We start from the raw sequence: 15,160 nt of genomic DNA on the forward strand, positions 1-15,160 counted from the left end.
TGTCTTGTTATTGGGAGCTGTCTCAAATAAGTTATTTTTAAGTTTGTCATTATACTTTTCAGCAAGCTCACAGGTGTTTGGAGTGCAGAGGGATCCTTAATTTAGCCCTAGCAAAGCATATGACAAACTGTGACCCTATTGTTTAGGAGAAAATTACAGGCACATCTTCATCTAATATCATACTCTGAGTGGTCTGTGGCATGTCATTGTCCTACTAGTGTGTTTGTCAACTTGGAATATGTCACTTTGATAATGACTAATAGAGTGTTCATTTTAAGAAGTTCCAGGGAGAATTTGGTTATGCAGTCTCTGTTTACAATACCCAATTTAGTTAGTTCAGCAGATCATGAGATTAATCCTCTGCTTGTTCATTTAAAGCATTGGCCAAAAAACCTTTACGTTTATGCAAATTCTGGAAACACCAAATTAATAAAATTTGTATGTTAGATATCTATGCAATGATGGGAATATGTGGTTCATGTACATCCACAGGAAAATACATTAATAGTTGGGCACTGACCTCACGAAGGTCCACACCTGAAGTGATTAACCTTACATATGGTGAGAACACTAAACTCACACAAAAGACATTCTCCCAAAGACTCAGGAACACCTACAGATAGTAGGTTCCTGTCTACTGCTGAGCCTCAAATTCCACATGGTTTGATGTCTGTAGATGGTGTGATTTGTTTAATCCCTTGTGCACACAGAAATAGGGTATCTTGATTTGAGCATTGCTGACATCCGAAATCACATAGTGTAGCGCCGGTCCTGATCTCACTGATTGATAAGATATGAAGAACCTAACAATCACATTTAAATAGCTGTCCAACATTACCATGCTACATTCTGCCACAGCACTGACTTCAATTGATTCTTAAAAATGTATATTGTGTTAGACAGCCTGACAGGGATGACAATTTGGCATACTGTCAGTGGGTCTTTTCTCATGATCCCCTGTTCCAAGCAGAACAGTATAAGCCCCTAAATGAGAAGCAACATATAGGCATATGGATTTAGGGTAGCTTAATAGCATGATGTAAGAAGGAAGATAGTTGACAGGTGGTCAATGTTGACAGTTGGTCAGTGTCGTCACTTTTTCAACCTCTTTAGTAAAGTACCTAGATATCTTCCTGTGTGAGGTATTGGTGTTGGTCACCAGCTCAGATAATAGGCTTCTGTGGTCAGGAAATTCAATGATAATATAAAAAGCATGACCAAAAGGCACCCTGGTCATCATTGATCTTATCTTCACATAACCGTCAACTTGTACTGCGCCTCATTTCGCTGGGTGCGACAATGGTTCAAGTGCAGTTTTGTTTAATGAATATGGCCGACGTCCTAAAGAGTTTACCAAGACCGAATAGCTCCTATTTGTGTTTATATGTGAACCGCAAAAATGTATTTGTCACCAATGTCCCATTAAATCACTCCTTTTAAAGCTATGTGTACTTATTAAATCACAGGCACGAATCGTTTGGTGATCCAGATATGGGTACATTTTGAAATCTGCACTTCAAACACTAAACAAAGGTCTAGACACTACCATGTGATCAGATGCATTTTAGTGTTTTTACAACAATTTCTATTGCCTCGGGTGTTTAGCTACGTGGAGCAGCCAGTTTAAGAGCAAATAAAGTTTACATGGCAAAGGGACCTCAATAGACTGCTAAGATAAAAAAAATCCAAGATTTGAGAAGTATTTAAAATGTAGATATTCTTGATGTAATACCCAGATTCACAGTAAGTGCGTTCCATTGAAGAGCAACAAGGTATTTAAAAGATGGACCTCGCACTCTAGACGGATGAATGGACCTGCTTGGCTGATTTTAGAGTCCCGGATGGTCTAAAAAAAGATACTCTGCAGTACAGGTAAAAGGACCAACTGAGTAAAGTGTTCTGCTAGCATGGTAAAGACATTTGAAAATAGCATGCTTGCGTACTGGCAGCCAATGTAATGGCCTTAGGGTGGTAGAGGAAAGTGATCTGATCAGGAGATTATAGATTAAATGGGCAGCAGTATTATGGAGATTTGCAGACATGTGAACAGATTGCCTGCTATGCTCAAATAAAGGACATTCTTCTAATCCGTGGAACTAGTAACAAACAGCCAGCTGTAGATTCTGAGAAGCAAGAGCAAGATGCCATAACAGGTCCTGCAGAAAGTGGTGACCTGTTCTTTCATAGAGAGTGTGTTATCAGCTGTGATGCCCAGATTCCTTGCTGATTGCTTATGTGTAGAAGGGCCGAGTGCACAGTGGTATTTCCAAATGGAGTGAGCTTTCCCAAGCAGTATGACCTCTGTCTCATCACTGTTCAGTTTATAACTAGGCCTGGGTATAATTTTAATTACTTCAGGGTAATTGGGGAAATTCAGTAATGCCTTATTACTCTTGTAATGCATAATTACCAATGTAAACGCCATGGTTCCACGTTGTGTAACCGATTCTCCTATTCAGGAAAAATTGAGAAGCACTAAAACAATGCTATACTGGGGGCAACTTTCTTGTTGGTGGGTAAAGGGCAGTAGCATGTGTGTGCCTAGATACATTGGGTAAAAATATATTTTTTCAATTATTTCCCTGCAATGCTAAAATGTATTTTTTCTCGGGGGTGGTTGTTGGGGAGGCTGCTGCAGGCAGGAAGGGCAACTGTTTCTTTCTTATCCATGATTCCTTCTTTGCTGGCCATGTGGCATTGGTGGTCATGTGGTGTGGCAAATGTGTGCGTTTGCCATAGGCTGCAATGTATATTTTGTTCTCCATGCCTCTTTCTATGCTGGCCATTCAGTGGTGGCAATTTATTGTAGGCAGTGTGTGTGTGTGTGAATCCTTCCTTTTGGCCAAGCAGTAACAACCATTTTGTTGAGTCGGTTAGTAAGTGTGTGAGGAACTGCAGTTTATTATATAGAGTATTTGTGCAACCCCACCATGTAATAAACTGACAAACACGTTTTTGGGACAGGTAGGCTCGTTTGTAGCTCAATCCTGGGTAGCTGTGGCTTTGAGCAATCAGACTTTAACAAAGGAACAAGGGCAAAGAATTTAGAAGTACCAAAATAATTGAACGAGGAAGAAATGCGACACAAAGGAAATCCAACGTCAATTTATAAAAATAGATCTTATTTTAACAAATTTTTAGATACTAAAGTAAGCAAAATTCACAAGGTTTCTAGAGATATAAATTATTAAGCAAATCGTAAAACACTTCTTTTTACTCAAAATGCAATCAAGCTTTGACAACTACAGCGTTAGCAATTACTCAGAAAAAGTTTGAAAACTTTTTTGTAAAGTTGTGTTAGGCTACTCAAGCCTCCTTTGGGTGACCAAAGCTGGCAGAGGGAGCAAGTCGGTGGTTTGAGGGGGGGACCTGTCTCCCCTCCAGTTCTAGGCTCTATGGGCAAACCACCATAGGCATCAATGAAGTGGTCCTGATGCAGGGGATACAGGATGCTGCTAAAGATGCAGAGGATTCTGATGCAGTCAATGGGGGTCTTCCTAGGTCTACCCGTCTGTCCGCGAACATGATGGGGTGACTTTGGCCACAGAGGTTGACGTCCATCGAGGTCCAGGTGAAGACCAGCTAGAAATCTTTTGGCACTGGTCTACTGGTCTCTGGTCACAGTGAAACCAGTGGTTTCATTAAACTGTGATAGTGTTTATCTTGAGCAACCACAATGCACTGTGATGAATCTTCTAGGTCCAGCATACCCAGGTGCAACATTTGGGTGTCAATGTTCAGCCCATTCAGCACTCAGCAGTGACTAAGTGACTATTCTACCAACTCATCAAGGTGGATTTTTCATAGTTTGTGGCCCTGGAGCTGTAACAGGAAGCCAGCCAATTGACTTTTGGAGTTCAACTCTTTTGTTTGGGGCTCATGGAATAACATTTCCTCCACTAGGGCACCACAGGCACAGTCCTCTCCTTTCTAGATAAGGAGCAGCAGTTGCAGTCTAGTCTTTCATGCAGCCTCTCTTTGTCAGATCCAGGGAACAGCAGGGCAGTACCTCTTCTATGCACTCTCCAGTACAGACATGATATGAGGTCTGATTGCCTGGGGTAACACTTTTATGCTAACAACTTGCCTTCCTGGGAAACGATGACTACTAGCGTAGGGTTACCAGGTCCCCTCCCGCCTCATGATGACTTCTTGCAATATGTGGCATCTTGCTATCCCAGAGGGCAAAATACTACCCACTGCTAAGATGGTGTGTGGAGATGCATAGTGCACCCTAGAGGTGTTCCTACCTGAGGGCTACATGCCCCTAGGAAAGCTGTTTTGACAACCATTCCCACCAGGCTGTCCATGACCCCTAGATGTCTACCAGAAGAAAAGAGAAGCCCCTCTTGTATGTGTCCACCATTTGCCCATCAAAGGTGACTTTCCCTTCGAAGCTCACCTTTTGGGCCCACACCATGTTTGGCTTTGTGCCAGGAAGAGGTAACAGTATTCCAACAGTAGACATCTATTGTGTCCTTTCCTGGGAGTCATTCACACCTCTTCCCAGGAGGACAGAAATATGTCATGTGGCCAGCAACTGTAAATGACTACTGGAAAACTTGGGCAACAGAGTGGCAACTTTCTAAAGTTGTCTTTATCAAAAGAGAGAGAGAGGACTAGAAAGCTAGTCCGTATCCCCTGGGTTTATATGTAGAATCAATAAGGACTAGCCTACTTGTGAATTTAACATAGACTCGAAAGCTGTATGACTGGATGCTAAGCATTGTGTTTGCTCATGCAGCCCTCACTCACCAACCTGGTTGGTGGCATGCTTCATCATCGGGCCCACCCAGTGACACCGAATGTGTCCCGGGTGTGCTTCGACGCCTGGTTACAGCGGAGCAGGTATGTTACTGAGAGTGTAGTGTGGTGAAGTGAAGGTGAAGGTTTAAAAGCTGTACAGGGGTGCCAGTACCCGAGGGTAAAATTAGACTTTAATAACTGGGACACTGTTAGCATTAAAAGAAGACTGGCTTTCCTCAGGACCAAAAGAAGTGGTGGTGCAATTATCTTAAATTTAAGTGAGTGTGTGATTGGTCAATGTGACGCACTCGCTAAGGTGCTCTATGTGTGGTAGGGGGATTCCCTCTCAAAGCATTACTGGACATACAACTGTATGACAAAACAAACATACAGAAAAGAGTCTTAGGATGGTCATTCAGGTTCACAAAACAGATATGTTGCCGATTTCTATTGTGCAGTGTAGACTATAAAAATGCGGCAAAAGAGGTGTGGCCATATTGGTGGTATGGCCAGGGTGAGAGTTAACGCCAAAATATTAACGTTTTTTAGTGGTGAGCTAGGCATTGTTTAGCCATACACAAATGCGAGGAGTGGTAGGTGCATAAAGGGAAAATTATCCTCACGTTGGCGATTCGCCATCAATGCCCCATTGAGTTATCCTGGCAGTGCTTGTGGCCCTGGGGAGAAGAGGGACCCTGGGGGGTTAGTGACCTGCAACCTGTGACCGGAAGCGCTTACCCGGGCTGTCGCTGGCGAGGTGTATTACTCACAATACTTTCGGTCAGCATCTGGGATGAACCTCTTGCTGTCTCGAGGACCTCCGTAAAAATGCCATGGGTTGAGTGTGCATCTTAAGTAGTGGTCAACCAGTGTTTTCCACCTGCAAGGGCGGAAACACAAAAGAGAGACTACCTGCACGGCGCTGAGTCATGGCTATGATGCGCGTGTGTGGAGAGAGCAGTGTGCCGGTTGTGCGCATGCGCAGGGCCTCGTGATGGGCGCCTGCGCGTAGGTTAGTTGCGCTGTGTCTGAGGCAATGAGGTGTGCTCAGTGCCCTGATGCTTGCGCCTGCGCATTACTCGTTGGGCTTGCATCAGGGAAAGAAAACTAACTGCAGTCTGAGTGGGACTGGTTGAATTGAGTAGACATACAGTATGAGTTAAAACAAATGTCAAAATGAAAGCGATATACGTTTTTAAAGGCCAAGTGTTTTTAAAGGCCAAGTGTTTGCCAAAGTACAAACATGATGACAGGGACAACTGCGGGAGGTGGTAACCGAGTATCATGGTGTTGGGGTGATTATGGTATCACGGATAAGGTGGACGTCATGGTTTTAGCGAACTCCACGGTATGGAGTCATTCAGGCCCTGCAAATGCGTGGAAAGGCGATAGATCCACCTTTGTTCTTTTGTAAAGTAGGGTCCGGTCATTGTTGGGTTGGTTGGCTTTAAAGTGTTCTATGACAGTCCAGGACATGTCATTCGGAGTGTGGTCTTTGGTAATGAAGTGTTCTGTCAGTTGACTGATGTTTTTGCCACATCTGATTGCGCTTCTATGTTCAGTGATTCTCGTCCTGATGTTGCGGGTGGTCATGCCAACGTAGCAGAGCCCACAGGGGCAAGTTATGAGGTACACCAGGTTGATGGAGTTACAGTTGGTGTGGTGGCGTTGTGTCCACGTTTTGCCCGCTTCAAGGTGGAGAATTTTGGTTGGTTTGGTTAGATGGCACACACTGCAGTTGTTGCAGGGATAGTGGCCAGTGACTTTGGGTAGACCCCAGGAGCTGAGAACAGTGTTGTCAGCAGGTTTGGGATTGGCACGGTGACGTGTGAACACCAGTTTGTCTCTGAAGTTGTTAGCGCGTTTAAATGCAAAGCGTGGGGTTTCCCATTCTCCGTCCCCAGAGTTGATGATTTTCCAATGTTTGCGGATGATGTTCGAGACTTGGTTGGACGCAGTGTTATAAGTCATCACACAGGTCATGGGAGAAGGTTCCTGGTCTTTGGTTACTGTTTCCAGTAATGCCTCTCTGTTTATGTTGCGGGCCCTTTTGCTGGTTTTGGCAATGATGTTCCTAGGGTATCCACGTTCTTGTAATTTGTTGGATAGGACCTGTGATTGTCTTTTGTAATCAGCTAGGTGGCTGCAGTTCCTGCGGATCATAAGGAACTGCCCAAAGGGGAGGTTTCCTCGCAGGGGTCGAGGGTGAAAGCTGTCGAAACGCAGCAGTGAGTTCCTGGCGGTGGGTTTATAGTATGTAGTGATGCGCAGAGATCCTTGTTCTGCTACGATATTCAGGTGCCGAAACGCTAGCTCTGTGGCACTGGAGTTACACTTGAATCGCAGGTAAGGGTCGCGGCCATTGAGCCATATGAGGAATGTGTTCAGAGCGTCCTCTGAGCCTTTCCCAGATAATAAAGATGTCGTCTATGTATCGATGCCAAGTTAGTGGAGTTGGGGTTGTTGAGTTGCATGATATGGTTCTGTTTGAATTAGTGGATGTACTGTCCGGCCACGTTTGGGGCAAAAACGCTGCCCATTGAGGTTCCGTTAGTTTGCAAGTAGTATGTTCCGTCGTACTCAAAGTAGTTCCCCTTCAGTGCGAGGGCTGCGCAGTCGAGTATGAATTGACGTGGTGTGTGGTACGTCCAGGGTGTTTGCATGAGCACGTCTTGTAGTACCTGTAGGGTGGCGTCTTGAGGTTGACTGGTGTAGAGGCTTTCTATATCCAGTCCCACCAGTAAATGGGTTGTTTGGTCAAAGCTGGTTTTTGTGATTATGTTCAGTAGGTGTTTGGTATCCTTGATGTAGATGGGGGTTTTTTGCACCAAGGGATGCAGGAAGTGGTCGCAGTTCCGTGAGAGGTGTTCCAGAAGGGAATTGATTCCTGATACTATGGGTCTACTAGGTGGTGGTATGGTGCCCTTGTGTACTTTGGGTACCGTGTAGAAGTATGGGACTTTCGCGTTTTTGGTGCATAAGTATTCTGCTTCCTGTTTCAGATGTCACCAAAACTGAAGGCCCTGTCTCCCAGCACAAGGGTGACTGCGTTCAAGGAGAACGGTGAATCAGAAATGGAATTGTCTCAGCAGCAAACCGAATCATTGTAGGAAATTCAAAAATAGGAGCCCCAGCCAGGAACAGATCCTCTGAAAGCAGGAGCAGAACAGGAGGTTGTGGTTCCTGCTGCATAAGATGTTGTTGAGAAGACTGGTCTTCCTCCATCGACTCCATGCTCTCTAGAAAAGAAAACAAGGAATACTCCCCCATCTTCTCCAAGCATCCTTCTGATGACCTGGACCTAGACTGGACCTAGGACAAATCTAAGGGTAAAAGAAGGTTCATGAAAGTATTGCAAGTGAGAAAGGTGATGATGATGAGCCAGTGATAATGTGTGTTCAGAATGCACAGAGAAGGTATAGATCACCTTGATTCAAACTGCTCAGAGGCATTATTGTTCCATCAAAACCACTGGCTCATATATTTACAAGACTCACGAAACCTTGAGCTGATACGACCACCACCCCTACCACAGTCACAGCACACCCTGAAGAAAGGCAAACAACACAACTACCTAGCTTGTCCTCCAACTCACAATAAAAAAGCTCTCCTCCCCAATTTGAGATGTCTTTATGCATAGCCAGCATGAGTATAACATTGCAATGTGCTGAGTTTGCCTCTAGAAAGATTGTTGTGCTAAGCTCGTGGACACTATGGTACTGGAGGCTGACTATCCCATTTAAAAAACATCACTTTCCCACCTGATAAGAGCACCTAAAAAACATATCTGCTGGTGGTAAGCAAGAACCGGAAGCTGAAGTGTTAGAAGAAGGCAGTCAGTAAGAGGGAGAAGGGGATGCCAGCAGCAGCATTGTGCAAAGCAGCCCTCTATGTCTCCTTTATATTATACAATGGTCACCCACAGCACCCTCTCCGTGGCACAATACACAGCGGGCTACAGGAATTTCGACCCTAAAGCACCTAAACAGTCGACCCTAAAGCACCTAAACAGTCAACAGCATGAGTACCACAAGAAAAACAAGCAACTATTAAGGCTGTGTTTGTCTCTGCACCACCATAACCACTAAAAAGCGTGTTTCAACACTGGGAAGCTGGCTAAAATGTTAGTGATTGGCCACCTTCCTTTTTTTGTGGAAGGAATGGGCTTTCTGGAATTTGTGGAGACCCTTTGCCCAAAATGGAAGATTCCCAGCCAAACCTATTGTGCCAGAGTGAATGTGCCAGCTTTGCATCATGAAGTGCTGCAATTGGTTGTCAATGTTATGAAGCAGTGTGCTGTTCAGTTCATCCATCTCACAACAGACACGTGAACCAGTTGTCAAGCAGGAGACTAGATGTGCATCATTGCACGCTGCATCACTTTCCAGGGAGTTAAGTAAAGGCTAGCTGCTGGTCTTACAGCTGATGATGTTTTTCAGGGCATTCAACAGCATGCAACAGTTGTGATGTTCGCCATGCAGAAATTGCATACAGATACCAACATCTTGGTAGAGTTTAATACCAAGGTCTTCAAATGGCTTAAATTCAGGGGGCAACCCGAATAATAAGTTCTTTGAGCACTCTAAATCAAACTTTGTAATATTTATAACATTGAAAGGTACTGGCTTAGTTGGCCCTCCGTTCCTCGGTCAGAGTAATTTGAAAGATGCTATAATTGGAGTAAATTATAGTCCAAAACTGCACAGAAAAACATGGGTAGTGAACCCTTCAATCAATTTAAACTCACAAGTAGAACAATTTTAAACCAAAATGTATTCTATCTTATCAATGTACAAACTTCATAAAATTCCTTCATATTGTGTTGATCTCAATACAGTTAGTACATTGTAACTCTCAATGGATTTCGGATAACATTTCCTTCGGCAGCTGAGCTCGTCATGACCACACCCGTTTCTATTGACCTTCAGCACAGAGGGCGAATTCATAGAGCAGTGATGTGGTAAACAAGGCCAGGCGATAATTATCGCTAAGCGCTCTTAGCGTTTGGATAATTATCGCCGGCCAACTCTGAATTTTATCGCGGTGATAGCGTGCTATCAGCAACACTAATCTCCAAAACGATAAAATTCAGAGCAAAAGCTGTCAATTGTGAGATTATCGCTGGAACCACAGCGATAATCCCACAAGGTTTGGCGATAGCTTGCTGATAGGGATAGACATACTCAGCCATGATAGCCACCTTACATAGGATGCTTTTTTTATCGCTAACAGAGTTAGCGATATCCTTGAGAATATCCTTGATAATAGGAGAAATGTCGCTTAGCGACATTTCTCCTATTATTTTACTCTGGAACGCCTCCTTTGCATCTCATTAGAGATGCAAGGGGAAGCATAGAGTAAAAGGTTTCTAACATGCAAATTTGCGCATTAGCACCCTGTTGCTGATAGGGCGCTAGTTTTATCTCCACTTTTTTGGCTTTTAAAGCCAAAAAAACCGAGATAAAGCCCTCATTAATATGCCACTAAGGGACCATTCAAGATAGGGTATCACATCAAAGAGAGTACTCCGAGTGTGCATAGTGGTGTGCCACATTTTCCTGATCCTTGACTTTTGGAGGAATAGGATTCTACCTGCGTATCAGCCCTGAAGAAGTGAAGGTGTTACCTACCTATTGACGAACAAGTCTTGGCTGTAAAGTTCTATTTGGATGCAGAGTTCTTTGCTGGCTGTTCTACCATTATCTGTTTCGAATGCATACTGGCTGTAACAATTTCTACTAAACCAATATGAAGTTTTGGATAACACCTACTTCACCCGAACAGAGGACTAGGATTAAAGTGGACTGTGATCTACCATTACTGGATTTGATACTGATTTTCTAAACCTGTTGAGTGATCGGATTTGCTTGCTTACATGAAATTATCAAGTGTAGATTACCAGACCCTCCCATACATCGCAGCTTAAATCATTTATTTGGTAGTACTCATCCAAGTGTGGTTTACCTATGTGTCTCTGTTCTCCATGGCAACAATACACAATATAGGGCAGTCTTTTAAATCGTCACTGTCAGCCCGGCAAGGGAATGAAATAAAGCATAGGGATGGGAGACAGCTTGTCCTTTGACATCTTTTTAAGAAACCGATGCATTCTAATACAGCAGACTGTTATAATTTGGTCATTTCAATTTCTTCGGAACTGAAGGTTGAAATATTCTTTCACAGCTCTCACTGCTCAGCCAGCCCAGGCTAAATATTTGCTGTATCCTTCTTAAATAACCACCTGTGCTATGTACACTGTTCTACTCTATTTCGCTTGATTAATTACAATATTAAAATATTCTCCTGAGACCAGTGAGTTTATTTACCAAAACTGAATTAATGCTCAAATTATTTTCATTTTCTTGTTCAACATTTCAGGTCTATCTCTTTTGGGTGAAATCTAAGAGTACTGTTGACAACAACCAGAGGAAGCAGCATTGTGTATCTGGTTCAGTGGGAAGAAGGGAACTGAACAATGCCTTAGTTGTGAACTTGAGGATTGCATTGATTAGGAGAATGCACAGTAGTTGCTCAAAATGTTGTTATTGTTGGAGTGATTAGCCTGGTACATGAAACTAGCTATCTGGGATAGGTGATACATGTTTGATTCTTCTTACTTCTTAGTTAATGCCACACATCTGAACCATGCCCTCTTGCTCCTCCGGCACCATTGTGTTTACCTTGACTCTCCAATATTGACATTTAATTTTATGCATGCAAAAAGACACCTCGTCTGTAGGAAGAATGCTTCATAGAGCTCCAAGTTTATGGTTCAGCCCTGCCCCCTAGACGGACACTGCTAGATGAATGCAGATGCACCATCCATTTGTATACAATATAATTTTTCTGTTCTTAACTCTAAATATTTTGTTAATTGTGCATTTTTCAAGCCTAGGTAACAAATTGATTAGATAACTTAGGAGTCTCAGGGCTGAAAGAAGGTTGGTATTTGGTAAACCGAACTTTCATCTGTACCTTCCACAACATACGCAATGGGCTCATCAACTTGACGAAAGTTTAGTATAGTTCTCAACTTACCCTAACCCCCCCTACCCATCTAGTCATAAAACTCCTAAACCTCTTCCTCTGGTTGTGTGATCAGTTGAGTTGTGTGTTAATTTCCACCTTCAACAGAGCCCACGTTTGGTGGGGTGGATGTGGTTAAAGGAACTCCAACTGTTACACGAAGTGGGTATGAAAATTTACATTTGCCCATGTCACCCCTCCCAACCAGGCATGAAACAGTGCAGAAATAAGTAGTGTGCGGTTTTCTTCATAATCCACACCGATTGTATTCCACTGAATTAATCTTCTAATCAGTCTTCCTGATTCCTCCTGGGACATGAGGTGTTCATTATGCTTACTATAGAAAGTAACTCAACACTATGATGAAAGTTGTACTTTTTTATCATGGTGGACTCTTAGATATTCTACTTGTTCTATGTTTTCTTTTAGTCTAGTTTCTGGCTGTGATACACTTGTTTACTTTACCAGTTTCATTTGAAATAAGAATGATGTCCTGCTGCAAGTCCTGTGATGTTGTCCCTGGTAGCTCCACTGGTTCTCCACCACTAGCATGAAGAAGGAAGGCGCCATGCCTCCGCCACCATGGATGCGCCGCATTTACAATGTGGTGCACCATAGGGCAAAAACAGCACAGATGCGTGACGCATCTGTGCTGGAGTTGCATCGCAAGCACAACGCAGCTCCCGCAATGTTCTGTGGGGGCCTATTCTTGCAATGCTGCGTCAATCCTTACACCGGCTTCAAGCAGGCACAGGGTTTTGACGCAGCATGGGCCCAGAAGTGACTGAGTGAAAACATTTTTAGGAGGCGTTCCAGCATGCGAACTCCTTCCCCTGCGCAGGAACTCCTCCTTCTGGCGCAGGGCTTTGCAACGTGACGCATCTCCCATTTAAGATGTTATCAGTGATGTCAACAGTGATGCCACTGACTATGTCATGAATGATGTAATATGTGACATCATCAGCAGTGCATTGCCGGGCGCGTGAGTTATAGTTAGTACAACTAACTATAACGGGGGAATTTCAATGGTTTTATACAAGTGAAATGTCCAGCTAACTATAACACCCCTGAAACCTATGGTTTTTTCAGTGAATTTCTAAGGGTTTTTAAATGCTAATTTCTAAGTATAACATGTCTGAAACCTATGGTATTTTCAGTGAATTTCAAGGGTTTTGTAAATGACAATTTTAAAATATATTTATTCTTATATTTATTTATTTTTATACTGATTTACTATTTTTTTAAACTATATATTGTTAGATATTATATTTTTAAAATTACATTACATTGTGAGGCCCCCCTTCCTTTTACTTTTTTTGGGCCTTGGACATCCCCTAGAGCCTGATCCGCAAATCTAAATATATTATTTATTTTTATAGAAAGGAGATTCCTATGAAAGAAAATACAAGTTACTTGTAAGTATACTTAGAACTACTTTTCAGGGTCAGTGCTGGGCTAAAACATGCAGCACTGGTTTCTCTCCTGATAACAGGTGAGTAAATGAGAATTCGTTGTTCGGATGATTTTAGGTGAATATTTTAAAGTTCCAGAACTCCACACTTATAAGAATTTGCAAGTGAAACCAGTCAATGTTAGCCTATGAAAGGAAATTCACTTAGCAGGTAAATAGTGTTATCGTTACCTTTTCTTACTCAATGGTGCATCTTTCATCCAGCACTGCTGCATCTCCTCTAAACAGTTGAAAGAATGCTCCCACGACATAATATCTGAGACAGTCCAAATCCTGATTGTGGACGTCTTTAAAGTGGCGAGCCACCGGGTAGGCTTGATCGTTATGAAGTATAGCCCTTAGATGTTGCAGCATTCTCACGTGCACCTGTAGCTTTGTACTTCCTACATAATTTAAGCCACAGGTGCACGTGAGAACATATACCGCAAATTTTGTTTTGCAATTGAAATTGCCTCTAATGGGTGCTTCATTTGGGCCAAAAGGAGTTGAGTAGGTAGTTTTATTGAGACCAAATTTACATGCACCTCAGCTAGTACATTTCCTAAAACCTCTATTAGATTGCAGCCTGGACAATTTTTGTTTTGTTTCCGGTGCTGCCTTGTCCAAGGTAGACCGCATGTTTCTGGCTCGTCTAAAAGTGATATTTTGAGTGTCAGGGAGTTTTCCATTGAGGATTGAGTCTGTTAACACAATCGGCCAATTTTTATTAATAATGGCTCTCAATTTCCTATCTTCACTATGAAAAGTTGTGATGAGACGTGGACATATGTTAGCATTGCCTGTTTTCAGTGTCACTCCAGAAGTCACATTGGTAGGTTGTGTTTCCACACTATTTACATTAGTCTTTTTAAATAAACTGTCTCTGGATCGTAATTTAGCTTTTTGAATAGCTGTTTGCAGAATAGCGTCAGTGTAGCCTCGTGTTTTAAAGCGCTTGACCATTTCTTCCAAGCATATATCAAAGTCGTGGGGTGAGCTACAAATTCTTTTCAATCTTAAAATCTCACCGTAGGGGATGCTAGATATTAGATGTCTCAGGTGCATGCTGGAAGCATGCAAAGTAGCATTCCCGGCGGTGGATTTTCTATGTAAAGTTGATTTGATGGTTTCATTTTCTATATATATGTCAACATCCAATATATATATATATACATATATATATATATATATCCGAAGATAACACCAACCACTTCCAGAAAGCCCCCGGCGAGGAAGGAGACTCAGGCATCTGCAGCAAAGTTTTCAGGCAAGAAATATTTTATTAATCACCCCTCACGACGACGCGTTTCGGGCTGTGCAGCCCTTGATCACATTCACATATAAATATATATATATTTTCTTTTTTTTACAAAGATGTGAGCAAGGCCGCAAGGCTGAAACGCGTTGGTGTGTCAGACTGGACACTGAATAAATCTTAAAAACTAAAGTTGCTGTTCTGGCCTCTGGTCTGGCCCCACGCCGGCACCCGCTGTAGAGCGAATCTACCTGCGTTGTGGCTCTTCCGTTGGGGGCAACTCTCTACATTGGATGTTTTACGACCAGCCCGGCCGTGGAAGAAGCCCCCGCTTGTTGCAAGCGGGAGACAGCTACGTCACTCGATGATCGGCAGTCAGCAGGAGGCTGTTTTTGGAAGTGATAAAATGTACAGTCCAGTTTGGAAAGAATACTTTTGCACACCCACTTGGGAATTAGCAGCGGAAATTGACAAAGCACATCAGCCGTGCACTACAGATACCAGCAGGCTCTGATGTTAGTCACGCCCACATGGGCAGGTGTCAAGTTGTGAATAAAAGTGCCCGAACTGCTTTGCGCTTTGTAAAGAAATATGCCTGTGAAGAAGTGTGATGGTACACGAAACGCATCGGCAAGAATATTTCAAGGCTTCATTAATTGATGCAAGGTATTCTGACTACTGTA

At 43.0% G+C, this 15,160-nt stretch overlaps 1 protein-coding gene across 1 annotated transcript in view; it reads right to left on the reverse strand.

The window, feature by feature from the left end:
• LOC144823889 (mucin-5B-like) overlaps positions 1–15,160 on the reverse strand; it is a 1,747,676-nt gene that overhangs the window by 1,594,581 nt on the left and 137,935 nt on the right. The window lies entirely within an intron of this gene.

This window comes from Lissotriton helveticus, chromosome 3_1, assembly GCF_964261635.1.
Source record: "Lissotriton helveticus chromosome 3_1, aLisHel1.1, whole genome shotgun sequence".
In the NCBI taxonomy this organism is placed as follows: Eukaryota; Metazoa; Chordata; class Amphibia; order Caudata; family Salamandridae; genus Lissotriton; species Lissotriton helveticus.